This window comes from Bombina bombina, chromosome 4 (genome assembly GCF_027579735.1).
Source record: "Bombina bombina isolate aBomBom1 chromosome 4, aBomBom1.pri, whole genome shotgun sequence".
In the NCBI taxonomy this organism is placed as follows: Eukaryota; Metazoa; Chordata; class Amphibia; order Anura; family Bombinatoridae; genus Bombina; species Bombina bombina.
In genome coordinates this window covers 107,734,824-107,744,958 of record NC_069502.1, presented here as the reverse complement: position 1 = coordinate 107,744,958, position 10,135 = coordinate 107,734,824, and positions in this window count along the sequence as shown.

Genomic DNA, 10,135 nt, shown 5'->3' with positions numbered 1-10,135 from the left:
CAGTACATATCCAATTTCCAGCTCTCCTTACTAGTAGAAGAAATGCTGCACTCACCGGTCTTGTTGTGAAAAGTTATTTTATTGCAAACAAATGACAATATCCATCATACGTATACCCCAAACGTTTCGGTGCGCCTCTGGCACCTTTCTCAACGGGCTTGCTTTCCAATCCCCTGATAAAACAATCAGAGGATTGGAAAGCAAGCCCGTTGAGAAAGGTGCCAGAGGCGCACTGAAACGTTTGGGGTATACGTATGATGGATATTGTCATTTGTTTGCAATAAAATAACTTTTCACAACAAGACCGGTGAGTGCAGCATTTCTTCTACTAGTAAGGAGAGCTGGAAATTGGATATATATATATATATGTGCATTTGAGTCCTTTGCAGTTAAGTAGATGACACATCCCCTTGAGAAAACGGCCAGTAGAGGCCGGGAAACACGTTGGGGCCAGGAGAGTGTGTGATCAGCTATAGTATTGACAGGAGAGGCGGCGGGTCTGTGCAGTGAGCTTTTGGCGGGTGGTGACAGCACATGCCGGCTCGGAACATCGAACAGCTTAGAGACTTCTGTGGACTAAACTCCTTCCTGCTGTGCCTATTGTGGATGTTATGAGTGTGTTAAACATTGTCATTTGTGAGTAGTTTTGTGTATTAATAAATCCTAGTTTGGTCTGACATATTGCACTATTGTGGGGTGTTTCTCTCTTGCGCTTTGAGATTGGAGAAGTGGATATAGAAATATGTATGTATGATTTAATAGAACATACTCCTCTATGTGAAGAACATTGGTATGTGAAATATTAATATTGGGTTAGCGCACTTGAGAATATGCGAACGGGTTTGCGTATGAGTAGGGTGTTTTTTCCCACTTTTTTCTCTCATTTGACTTCTATAGGGGATTAGGTTATCACGTGCACAATATTGCAGACATCCCAACCTGCAAAAACTCATTTCAGGGAGGTGACTTCTCCCGCTACTGCGCCGACACCCCCCCCCCCCCCTCCCAGTTTTATACTGGACACCTTGAAACCCTAAATAAGATAGAGACTTCTCATTAAAGTAGCTTCCCACTAAAGTCACATAAAAAGTAGCTTTATTGCACAACCACATACAACAAACCTATTTTCCAGTGATCGTACGCTTGTTGAATGCTCAAATATTTTAGAATACGAAGTTTAATTACGTGCAGTAAATAAGGTAGTATTTGTGTTTTATTTTATTAAAATCAGTGGGGGCTTTTTGGTTACTGATGCTTTGAGGGTTCTATAATGTCCCAGCAACTAAAGGCATTCCTTAAAGAAACACTTTTCTGGCTTTGGGCCACATTGGATCATAGTACTTGGAGTTTCAGGGAGATTGCATTCCATTTGCTGGCATCAGGGAGCCGCTATTACAATCAGGGAGACTCCCTGAACTTCAGGGAGAGTTGGGATGTCTGATATTGTAAGTTAGGCTTTTTACTATCGCTGGGTTAGCGTGCGAGTGAACAGTTTACTTTCAACTTGAAATACAAGCGCAACCCGGCACGTGCAAAAAGCTTATTTCTAGCGCTGTTGACGCTTGAGCTGGAGCAGTAAATAATGCTCTACTAGTAATCTGGCCTTTAATCTTCTAAAGACCCTGGTAAAATAAATTGTGGTATTAATTTAATTGAAAATATAAAATAGGACAACTGGTAACAGTTTTGCTTCTGAAAGTAATCTAAAAGTCAGTAAAAAGAGTGTGTCTGTATATATCTACTAAGCAACTACACCAAACCAATAAAACCTCAGAAAAATTGGCGTATTAGGATGGAATTTTGGAAAACGAAAAAAGGTGTGAGTGCACCTTTAAATGTTAGCCTAGATTATCAAACAAAGGCTTAAAGCTGAAAATAGAGATATACACTAAAATAAACTAAAATATATATATAGTATATAAAATTTAATATATAAATAAAGAAATAAAATTAGAAGGGCTGAAATATCAAGAAAAGGAAATAATATATGTACTCTGATTCGTTCTAATAGATCATTACATATAAAAACATCTATCTTTGACTGGCCAGTCATAATTAAATAATCTATATAATATACTATGTGTTGATGATATTTGATGTTATGTGTTTTATATGTTTTTATTTATAAAGATCTATTAGAACGAATAAAAGTACATATATTGGGGGGTGGAGCCTAACCGAGCTCAGAGATGGACGCCTGATCTCTGAGCTCCTTGCTGCAATAGATAAAAATCAGTGTTAAAAATATACTAGGGGTCTCAACCCCTGACTGAAAGTCAGATGAACAGAGGCTGAATATAGGGGCTATCGCAGAAGACATAAGCCGCAGCTTCTACATAGGCGCAAGACTGTCGTAAACTGGTAGAGCAACAGAAGCACGCCAAACAGACTCCGGTCTGTTACTCGGAACTACGCATCTCTGATAGAAAGTAAAACAGCCTTCAGGACAGCCGCCTGAATTATTATTATTAGTTTAATAGAAGGCAACATTGCAAGCATCAGAGACATAGAGAACAGCTATGGGTAGGATCAACTCAATCTGACAACCTGTCTACTTTAGCAGAGAAAAATGGTAGGCCGCAACATCACACATGTACTACGGGTAGACCCTTTATACAGCATAAAAGGAGATGTAGGATTGAGGGCCTACAATAGAGAATCCGGCCCTAAAAATATATATAAAAAAATAACGGCTAGAAAATCTTAATGCATCTTACATAAATACTCAAGGGGAACAAGTTCTATCACTAATATGCATCAGTAACTATATAAATATAAATCACTGGTTCCCTCACTGACAAAACGAAAGCCTTATAAGAAGCAGTATAAAATAATGATTTTGGACCTTCCTCCAGGAAACGCATTTAAAAATAGAGGAAACTAGGAAACTAAAGAAATCCTGGGTAAAGGAGGTACTGGCCACTCCAAGTTTAAACAGAAAAAGAGGCGTAGCCATACTCTTGGGGAAAAAGATAATGGCCAATGGCTTAGAGATTCTTAGTACAAAGGCAGACCCAGAGGGGAGATTCATATTGTTAAAAATCAAGGTGGCGAAAACCATATACACATTATGTAACCTATACGCACCTAATGTGATAGACGCATCTTTCTGGGACTCCTTATTAAATATAATTATGTTATTCCAGGAAGGCTTTTTGATATGCGGGGGTGACTTCAACATGGCCCCACAATATCCGATAGACAGATTAAGATCAGTTGCTAATCAACTTAAAAACAAAAGAGATAACCTGGAAACTAAGATTTTTAAAAAAATCACACAGAATTTGGCAATAAAAGACATCTGGAGACTGCAGAATCCAGAGACAAGAAACTTTACATGCTTATCCAGGGCCCATAAATCATTTTCCAGAATTGACCTATTTTTAGTGGACACTAAGCTCTTAGAGCAGAAAGTAATGACAGAGATCTTACCTATCTCCCTCTCGGACCATGCCCCCATTGTTCTTCAGTTTCAGGAACCTGATAAGAGATGCAAACAAGCACGTTTTTTTTTTCCCAGGTATCTATCAAAAGATTTAAAATTTAAAAATTGGCTCAATCTCAAATTTAAAGATTATGCGGAGCACAACGCTGAGTATAGTAGGCATCCTATGATATTCTGGGAGGCAGCAAAAGCTGTTTTAAGGGGTGAAATAATATCTTACACAGCTAATCTTCAGAAAAAAATCAAAACCAGAGAGAAAGAAGTGACTAGTTCATTAATCAACTCCTATAACCACTATCTCTTAGATAAATCAAGGATTAACTGGCTTAAATATATAAAAGCCAAAAATGAGAGAGATACGTATTTAACCTACCAGGCTTCGCAAAAAGAATTAAAACTCCAAGCCAAATTTTACAGATTTGGAAACAAAACAGGTAAGCTCCTGGCGAATTTAGTAAAAGGATCAAAAGGAGCAACTGTGATCGAGTCACTCCAACAGGAAGGTAAAACAATAACTAGGTCAGAGGAGATAGCAGATCTCTTATTCACATATTTTCAGAAGTTATATTCATCCAAAAAATCAGATAAGATTCAATCTGCTCAATTTTGGAGACAGTTGACACCCCCATCTCTAGGGAGGGAAGAGTTAGAGATCTTAAATGCTCCTATCATTGAGCTGGAAATAGAGAAAGTCATTAACAAACTTGCATTGGACAAGGCACCCGGCCCAGACTCACTACCAAACGAATTTTATAAAATTCTTTTGCCATCGATAGTTCCAAATCTTTGTAATCTATATAATGCAATATACATAGATGGGCTTCCAATCCCCCCCTCTTTCTCGGCATCAAACACAATATTAATACTTAAACAGGGTAAAGACCCTACCTTGAAAGAGTCATACAGACCCATAGCCCTACTGAATATAGACTATAAGATCTTAACATCCATCTTAGCAAACAGACTACAATCTATCCTACCTATAATTATACACAAAGATCAAGCAGGTTTTCTTTACAAACGCAACTCATCAGCAAAGATAAGAGAAGCTCTGGTGACGGTAGATTATTTTGGGACAGAGGTGGGCGGGGAGGACATCCCTGACCAAGCAGTCATTTCTATAGATGCGGAAAAAGCATTTGACTCGGTTCACTATGATCATATAACAGAGTCTTTACTTAAATTTGGGTTTGAAGGTAAATTCTGTCAACTGATTAAAAATCTATACAACAGACCATCTACAAGACTGCTGGTTAACGGTTCCCTTACCCCAGAGATTATACTGGAGAGGGGGACCCGCCAGGGGTGTCCTCTCTCCCCCCTGCTTTTCGACATCTCAATAGAGCCTCTAGCTATGATGGTAAGACATCAATTAGAAGGCATAAAAATACGAAATAACGAGCTTAAAATTGCACTATATGCAGACGACATCCTTCTCTACATAGCAAATCTCAAAGACAACTTGCCAAAGTTAATACTGCTTATTAAACTATTTGGTTCTTTCTCAGGCTACAAAGTCAACACTTCAAAATCAGAAATGCTATGGCTGAGAAAAAATAAAAAATCACCATCAAACATACCCTTTAAGATAGTGTCAGAGGCCTTTAAATATCTAGGTGTCCTAATTCCATCTAATATAGACAAGCTCTATGAATTAAATATCCCCCCAATATTGCAGGATATCAAACAGAGGTTAACAAATTGGCAAAGTCTTCCTCTGTCCATAACTGGTAAGATAGCATTGTTTAAAATGGTATTACTGCCAAAATTGCTATATATCCTCCAAAATGTTCCAATAATTCTCAAAGGGAAAGACATTCGGCAGTTGAACGCGGTATTGAGAAGATACATCTGGCAGGGCAAAAAACCAAGAATTGCTTTTTTTAAATTACAACTACCAAGAAACCAAGGGGGGTTTGCACTGCCGGATGTACGTCTGTATAATATAGCTTATCTAGCACGCATTGTGGCAGATTGGATCTTTTCCAAAGACTATATAACAAATAACGAGTTAGAGAATAATATCTGCTACCCATTCCTACCAGTAGCCTTAATACATTGTAAATCCAAATCAATACCGCAGGAACTGAAATCATTTAAAACAATTTACAACCCTATACAAAGTTGGTGGAAATTGGGCAAGCTTCTATTAATAGATGGTAATGCATCTAAGTTTGTTCCATTTCGGGGTAACCCGAAATTTCCGGCTGGCCTAGACTCAGCCACATTTCAAAGATGGCATACGGTAGGACTGGACAGGGCTATTCAGTTCATAGATAGAGAGAATCAAGCGATTAAAACTTATGAATCACTCAGGCAGGAATTTGATATTCACAACAGAGAATTTTTCGCCTACTTGCAGGCCAGACACTTTGTAATAGAACTCAGGAGGGAGATAAACGGAAGATGGACGTGGGGGAAACTGGAGGGGTGGTTAGAAATGGTGAAAAATGGTCAGTCTTCCATCTCACCATGCTACCATATGTTAGTTTCCCTTAAGGGTATATCAAATCTTGAAAAACTCTCGGCTGATTGGAATAACCTAATTCCAGAGAGTAATGCTAATGTTCAGCTGGTACAGGGCTCTTTCACAAGAATAGCTCAGACCACATTATCCTCAACCTGGAGGGAATCACAAGTCAAACTGCTATACAAGGCGTATTTCACCCCAGAGAAAGGCTTGAAATGTGGGAATAATAAATTTAATAAATGTCCAAAATGTTCACAACCCGCAGCGGATTTGGTTCATATGATATGGAGCTGCCCTAAAGTGGGTCAATTCTGGAAAAAAGTAGAATATTGGTTAAAAAATATAGTAAAGATCCCTCCATTTGAAATAACCCTGAGCTATAGTGTTTTCCTGAGAAAAGACAAAGAAAAATCACATCCCCAATATAAATTAATCAATACGACAGTGGTTGCAGCCAGATATTTGATTTTGAAGAAATGGAAATCGACTGCAACACCAACGATCACGGAGATCAAAAACTGTCTAAAAAAACAATGTATATTAGAACAGTCAGACACCAATATGAACGACGAAGGGGACATTAGAAAGTTTTTTGCAAAATGGTCCCTGTTTATCAAGACTTTTTCGGCAGTGGAAATAGATTATATGATCTTCCCATTTAGAAATTCGGAACTGGTACTATTGGGGGTATGGTAGATTCCATTGGGAGGTATTCCCCTTTTTTTTTTTTTTTTTTTTCTCTATCTTTCTTCTTGGCGGGGGGGGAGGGAAGGGGGGAGCGAAACTAAGGAGCAAGTGACAAATATGACTTGTCTCCAAAAGATAAGACATAACAGGACAAAATAAGGTAAATCATGGTATATGTTGTATTCAAAAGTTTAATTTACATTAATATCCTGTGAAAAAGAATAAACACTATGTCACTAAGTCTTATTTCTTTTCGATATGAATACCCTGAAGCTGGGGGAAAAATAGGAAAAATAAGGTTGAGACGACTTTTTTTTTCTCTTTGTTTTGTTTTTTCTTTTATTTTGGGATGCAACAGAAATAACAACAGGTTCTCTATGATTTGTATATTGTGAACATTTTTTCTGTATTTATGTATCTCTCTTTTTTCTTTTTCGACGTATCACATTTATGCTGTACTGTGAACTTAACCTTAATAAAAACATATATAAAAAAAATAAAAAAAATAATGATTTTGGCTAAGTTGACATATTTAATGACAGCCTGGTTGCAGAAATGGCTACACATTAAAAGATTCACACAGTAAAAATGGCAAATTCTCTTTAATGATGGTCTGCAAAGCTGAATACCAACTAGAACTACAGACCAGAAAAAGTAGTGATGAGGCACAACAGCTTAGCGGAAGACAGCCGATACTTAGCTGCGCCACGTAGCAATATCGAGCACAGCAAACTCGGTACTACAAGGCCACTTCTTCTTCACCCGCAGACCGCCGGCAATGTGTAAACACCATGTGGACCACAATAACAATGCGACACTGACGCCATCCTACACGGGAACTAACCGACAGGATCTTAACAGAAGGTAGGCTGTGACCCTACAGGGACTCACCAGTGAGGCATAACTTAAGGCCCGGCTATTCTGGCACTGTTAGACCGATCCACCTATCACTGCTGACAGACGACAAACGGCAGACACAAGCCAGATCGCAGCACTATAGTGAGGCTGACATTTCCCTGCTCTGGAACCGGATTAGGTTAGTAGGTAGACCCCGCTTATATATTACCAATACCCACAATCACAATAGATGAAACCGGAGCAGCTTAATAAAGATACGGCTGCATATACATATATTGGTTTAGGGACCCAGGTTTATTTGGAAGAAAAAAACATACAGAAGTATAGTGTTTAGAGTGTGCCAAAGAAAACAAAAAGAATCCCAGTTAAATAACCAAAATGGCTGAATCTACCTCTATAAAATATTACAACTGCGATTTAGTAAGAAATAAAAAATGACATAAAAATACAAGTGAAATAGAACTGAAGTCCATTAAAAAAATGGAATAGCCAAAAATCAAACAAAGAATTCTTTCTTAAAATAAAACTAGATAACATATAAATTCAATATTAGAAAAAAGTGGTTAGTGCTTATCGTAAAAGGTCCCAAAAAATGATAGTGAGCAATGTCTCAACGAGTAAAAAGTCTTGGAGGGTGAATAAGAACTCTGGTGTGGTAGTAGTATGTATAAATGCGATAGGCTGCTGGTCTTGGAGCTGTGTGATCAAACAGTGTAACTAAAAAATAAACAAAAAAAGACAGCGCCTCATAGTGCAGATAAATTTCGTAAGCTTGAGTCACAAAAAGAGATGAACAGTAGTAGGTATACTCACAAGAGTACTGGCACTCTTATTTAAAGGAGTGCGTATGGGCAGGCTGACGTTCTACAGCAGTCAGTACACTGAAACAGATGGCATCCGAACTTCAAGGGAAAGGCTGTGGGCTCTCCTCCACATGCAAACGGGGATAGTCTGGATCAGCGCTTTGTTGGAACAAACAGCTTTCACTGAATGTGTCTTCCACTTAGGGCTGGTAATCACCAAAGATATCCCAGAGATGATAAAAGCTGTTTTCAGAGCAGAAACCCTTGCGATAACAATAGGGTATAAACAAATAAAAAAGCCAAATGACAAGGCTTGTTAATATAAACTGAGAACAATTTATTTTTGAGCTTAAACACGTTTCTCGGCCGCAAGCTCCTGGCCGTTTCCTCAGGTATGATTAATTACACTTGTAAGTTAAAAGCACATTTAAAAAGCGTGCCAGAACATTTCATTGGTCAAATTCACACCAATCCTGACTTAAGACACGTAATGGGCAAATTAAAACAAACAGTTATGTGCCGATGTTATACATAATTAATATAAAGAAGTATGGATAAAAACACCTAGATGAAAATTCCGATTATCCTAATATTTTGAAGGTATAATCTAGATTTTATTAAAGACACAGAGACGAGTATTTTTGCATTCTCTCTTTTTACTACTCAATGCAGCTTTTAAAAGTACATAATAACATAAACAAACATATTAAAACAGCATAGAAAACAGATAACCACAATAAGTAGCTAAGGATAGAGCTAACTTATAACTCCAGGAAAAAAGTGACCAATCAGAGAAGGAATAGTGACCATAAACTGTCCAATAAGCATCCAAACTTCCTCTTTCTTGACTGATGCTCACCCATGGAAAAATTTTTAGAACTAGTAACAGTCCAAAAAGTCCCAAACAGAATAAAACATATGCATAACAGTTGAAAGTTTGATTGAAGGGAAACTTGTGAGATAAGAACTTGATTGTAGAAGATGACTTGGATCTAAGGGTACTTGTCAGGTGAAAATCCTCTTGAACAGAAGGTACAAATCCCGATTTAAGGAAAGGATTTCCTTCAGATGGAAACTGTCAAAATAAGAAAAAAAATAAGTAATAATAACAATATAAAAGAATTCTTAAAGGGAGGGTATCAAACATAATTGAGGTGGGAAAATACTCGTCTCTGTGTCTTTAATAAAATCTAGATTATACCTTCAAAATATTAGGATAATCGGAATTTTATTACAAGACCAGAGACTCCTATTTTTGCAAGTTTAAAGCACATTAATCCTAGTATAAACCATTTAAGAAAATAAGTTAAGTGAGGCATGTTGAATGGGTCTGAAATAAAATTGTTTAAAGGTAGAGTCTGAAGACCAATCTGCCGCATCCAAAATCCGCTGAAGCGGAGCAGACTTCAAAAAGGCTTTAGAAGCAGCAGAACCTCTAACTGAATGGGCTGAGAAAGAAATATCGATCCCAGCTTCTTTCATGACCCATTTAACCCATCTCGCTATGGAAGTAGAGGATACGGCAGCATGAGGGGGAATAAAGGAAATTAAAAGTTGGTTATTAGAAGGTTTTCTAAAAGGTAAAGTTCTGGATTCATAAGATTTCAAACATTCAACCACACAAAGGGAAGGTTCAGAAGGAAGGTAAGGGTAAAAGATAGATGTGGAAAGGGTTTTAGTTCTTCGTGAAATGAAAAAGGTAACGCCCTCTGGAGAGAAGCGTTTAGAATTCCAATCTAGGGCTTTAACGTCAGAAACTCTTCTGAAAGAAATTAGGCAAAGAAGAGTGGCGAGTTTAGCTGTGAGTTGTTTAAAAGATAATGAGGCATTATGTGGCCAAGACTTAAAAAGGGAAAAAATTAAGTCCACATC